Source organism: Bactrocera tryoni, chromosome 4 (genome assembly GCF_016617805.1).
Source record: "Bactrocera tryoni isolate S06 chromosome 4, CSIRO_BtryS06_freeze2, whole genome shotgun sequence".
Classification (NCBI taxonomy): Eukaryota; Metazoa; Arthropoda; class Insecta; order Diptera; family Tephritidae; genus Bactrocera; species Bactrocera tryoni.
The window spans coordinates 48586990-48591955 of record NC_052502.1 but is presented as its reverse complement, the minus strand read 5'-3'; positions in this window follow the sequence as shown (position 1 = coordinate 48591955).

Genomic DNA, 4966 nt, shown 5'->3' with positions numbered 1-4966 from the left:
CACGGGTGCACCATGGTATATGCGTAATGAAAACATTCATAAAGATCTTGATATTCCTATGGTAAAGAAGGAGATAAAGGACAGCAGAATGAGATATATTTCTAAACTTTGCGAACATCCAAACCCATTGGCAAACGCCTTGGTAAATTTCTGCAATCAAACACGTCTAAAAAGAAGTGATCTACCGGCCTACTAGAGAGCAACGCTCTACCAAAAAAGCTCAACCACATTCTTAAGATTTAAATAAAATTAAGTTTTGAATACTTATTGTTAGGTTTTACAAAGCAGATACAATATATAAAGAAATATAAAAAAATATATACATATATTCCATATGTTTGCAATTTGCTTTTACGCGTGTCCCATTCCATGCAAATTTTGGACGAACTATCTTTCCTCCTCTTAACAATAGGGGTATTCAGACCAGCCTTGTTAATTCGTTAGTTGTTATTCGGTAGTTTTTTACATGTATTTTGTTTTTGTAAAATTAACAGACTATCGTTCTACCGAGTACCGAACTATCCATCTGGCAAGCTTGATAATTGTTTCGTTACTCGGTAATATCACATCAGCTGTTCTCCTGCTCCTCTGTACATCAATTTAAAGTACTTACCAGTAATAAATTTGATCTGCTCCACATAATTTTCAATTGAATGACTGACAATTTTTGGTTTTGCACTTTGTTGAGGCATTTTTACTCTTTAATAAAATTGAATCAGCTGTTTCGGAATAAAATTTATAATACTACAGATGTAGAACAAAAAGTATGTTCACAGTTAAGCCTTTTAACGAAGTATCAACTAACGAATTACCAAATTAACAGGCTTCGGTCCGAATACCCCTAATGTTTTGTTCGACCAATTTTTTTAAATAAATTCATAATTAATTATTCATTCCACATATCTAATAAAGTTAATATAACTACTTAATACGCTTTTTAAAATCAATATTTTTCGTTTATGAAACCATTTCGCTATTGATTCAATTATTTTGTCACTAAGCACAAGGCACGCTGTTTACACTTTTTAAATTGCAGTTAACTGTAAAACTCGACAAAGTTCTTTTCCTTTTTTTTAAAAGTACATATTATTGCCTTTGTTATTATGTAGAAAAGTTACTACATAAATAAAAAATTAAAAAAAAATTATACCATTGTTTCAAAGCTAACCCTGTGATTCTATTTTATTGAGATATCAAGATATGGAGCGATAACAAGTTAGTAATTATTCCTTGCTATTTGAGGAGGTTCTTAAAGGTACGATAACTTTATCAATAGTAACCTGAAAAGTAAGGTAGGTAGGTAGATAGGTAGGAGTGCAACCCTATCGGGCTCAATTAACACTTGATGTGCCATTTTGATGCACTGTTCGTAGAACCTCCTGTATCTGCTATTACGTTTCACCTTCTCATTCAAGCCATTTTAAGGTTTCGATGAAACTACTTATGTCCGATATGCTTTTAGTAGAAATCCATTCAAGGTTTGGTGCTAGATGGATTCCAAGTGTTTTGTGTCGGATCTGTGCTAGAGCTGGGCATTCACAGAGAAAGTGGAAGATTGTTTCCTTGTTCCCTGCTACTCCGCAGCCACGGCAGATGTCATTGTAGGGCATACCCATTTTGGATGCGTGTTCCCCAAATGGCCAGTGCCCTGTTGTTACTCTATAAATACTTTTCCTTGACCTATTTAGTAAGTCGTTGGTTCTTTTCCTGTCATATGTTGGCCATAATTATTTAGTTATGACGCATTTTGTGATGTTTTTCCACCTGTTATTTGCAATTTGTTGAAATTGTCTATTGATCTCTCCTTTGATTGATCCTAGCGGACTTGGTATTATCTCCGCCTCGGATTCGTTGAGAAAAGCTCCTGCCTTTGCCAACTCGTCTGCTTTTTCGTTACCGAAAATGTTCCTGTGGCCGGGAACCTGCATTAAGTTTAGTTGGAGCTTGTCTTTTATTGCGCTTAGTGGGCTCTTGCAGTTGTGTACTGTGCTGGAGTTTGTCATCATCGTAAATATATGTAGTTGCTTTATTTATATTCCCGTGGTTTTCCAATAGAGCTTCGCAGGCTTTTTCTATGCCTAGTACTTCTGCTTGGAAGATGCTAGCCGAGTTCGGTAGACGTATAGAGAGAGATATGCCTAGATCGGCGGAGAATACCCCCGAGCCTACTCCGCAGTCCATTTTGGACCCATCGGTGTAGACTGAGATGGTATTCACCTATTCTATTGAGCCTCTTCTCCATTCTCGTCTAGATGGTATCCTTACCTGGAAGTGTCTATTGAAGTCCAGCTTTGGGAGAATGTAGTCTGATTTATTAATGGTGAGCTTGTTTAGAATTACACTATGTCCATAGTTCTGCTGGTTCCAACCTCCCAATTCTCTTATTCTTGTCGCCGCAATAGCTGCTGTTTTTTGAATAAAAATGTCCATTGGTAGTTGGTGCAGGATCACGCTGAGCGCATCAATCGGACATGACCTGATTGCCCCAGTAACACCCGCACATGCTGCTCTTTGTATACCATTTAATTTTTTAATGTTATATTGTTTGTTTAGCGCTGGCCACCATACCAGAGCTCCATATGTAAGCATAGGCCTTACGACCGCCGTATACATCCACATGACTATACTTGGTTTGAGGCCACAATTCTTGTTGACGATTCTCTTACAAGTATAGTTAGCCATGTATGCTTTGTTTATTCTTTTTTCTATGTTTATTTTCCAGGACAATTTGGTGTCAATCTCCACCCCCAAGTATTTAGCTGTGGGGGATAGAATGAGTGTTGTACTGTTTAGTACCGGAAGTTGAAAATGAGGTAGGTATTTTGGTTCTGCTTGTGAATAGCATCAGTTCTGTTTTGTTCGGATTAACTCCTAGTCCATTGTTTTTAGCCCATAGGTTTAACCTTCGAAGTGCTCTTTCCATAATCTCGCTGACTGTTGAAGGAAACATGCCTGATACCAACAACACTATATCGTCTGCATACGCCACTGCTTTCACTCCTCCACCGTTTAGTTGGAGGAGTATTTCGCTCAGCGCTACAACCCATAGGAGCGGAGAGAGGACCCCTCCTTGAGGCGTCCCTCTACTCACATAGCTTGTTTGTGTTGCAAACAAGTAAGTAAACGTACGCCCCGATTGTGTAAGGCTAATGGATTGCGGTATATGAAAGATACATACTTACATAAACACTTAAATTTCTTTCATTTCTTTTATTTAAAGATATGTCATGCACTATTTCAACTTCAAAACACCCGAAATATCCTAGCCGAAAAAACGAGGTTATAGTACGAAAATATCTTTTAACACTTTGAGCCCCGCGTGCCCCACCGGTGGACATTTATGTTTTGCCGATTTGGGGCAATGTGACCACCCGTGGTCAAACGTCGTGTTTCATTTACCGACATTGTGATCACCGGTGGAAACGTTCTGCATACATTTTCCATTGAAATAAAATTTGTTCGGTCCCAGGATGTAAGCCTTTTTGACTTGGACTTTGTAATTTGGTCTGCCAAAACCCAAAAAATGGTGAATCAAATTTAGGTAAGAAAAATTCATTTCAGGATTTAAAAAGTATATTATATATTTTAGATAAATATATTTTATTTTGCATAAAAAAAATTTTTTTCTCAACGAAAACAAGTCCAATTCAATATAACTATTCCAAAACTATTCAGAAATGTTATTTGGGATCTCTAGATGTCGATGGTCGCATCATATCCGCATCTGAATTTAAAAGTCCTGAAACAATTAATTCCTTGAATCGCGTTATATTCATCCTTTTTCCATTCAACGTATTAAAAAGATGTAAGGCGTTTACAATTGTGATAGCTGTTATTAGATGGAACAGTAAACGTTTGTGCCATTTTACTGTGCGGCGACAGTAGGGAGCATACGCTGCCATCTTATCTGACAAGTCGATAAATGTTTTACCTTTGTTGTAGGCTAACACTACAGCTGGTTTGATGCATTCTCTTCCTTTGTGCAAAAAAGTTGTAAGTGAATCGTCATGTTTTGTAGTTAGCATTAATACATCGCGTTTGTCTTTCCACTTTAGTACTACTGTTTTATTTTCGTTCTGTCGGGATATTATTTCGCCCTTCTTTACTGTTGCTTTTATTACTTCTGGAGGATTCTGTTTTCGATTGGCTCTTAGACTTCCAACGAGATGGGTGTTATTTTGAATCATCCTGTCTGCTAACGAAACACTTGTATGTATACCAATTGTCAGTAAAGAGGGTTATTCCTGAATTTAAGAGTCCATCCAGTAGCTCAGTTACAATTGTTTCTGAAACTGATGTATCGTCCTGTTTCACTTTGCCTGTATAGACTTTGAATGACCAGGTGTAACCTCCTGTTACACAAAGTTTAAAAACTTTAATGCCGTATCTATGCCGCTTATTAGGTATGTATTGCCGGAAATGTATCCTTCCACGGAATGGAACGTTACTTTCGTCAATACACACGTGATTTTCTGGAACATACGCCTCTTTGAAACTGGACTGGAGCATATTTAGAACGTCAGATATTTTGTGAAGGCGATCATTCAGCTTGGCTTTCGTTATCAGAAGTATGAAACATGGAAAATAAATGTTCAAATCTGTTTCTGCTCATAAATGTAGGAATTTCATTTTTATGCAGTATGTTCCTGTACCAATAATCCCTTTGTTGTGGTACTTGAAGTAGACCCATCCAAATAATAATTCCAAGAAATTTACGCATTTCTGAAGGATCGGTATCTACCCATTTTGCTAGCCTTTTTGTCTGCGATTTATTGGAGGAGTTTTCGGCTGCAATAATGTGTTGCGCAGCAAACGTGTTAGTTTCTGTAACAAACAGATTTATCATGTCTTCAGATATAAAATAGTTGAAAAAATCTGCAGGAGATTTTCCAGTTAAAGTGGCAGCCACATCAGGATTCTCGCCTGTACACATCGGGGACTCAACAAACGTCAATCGATCTCCACC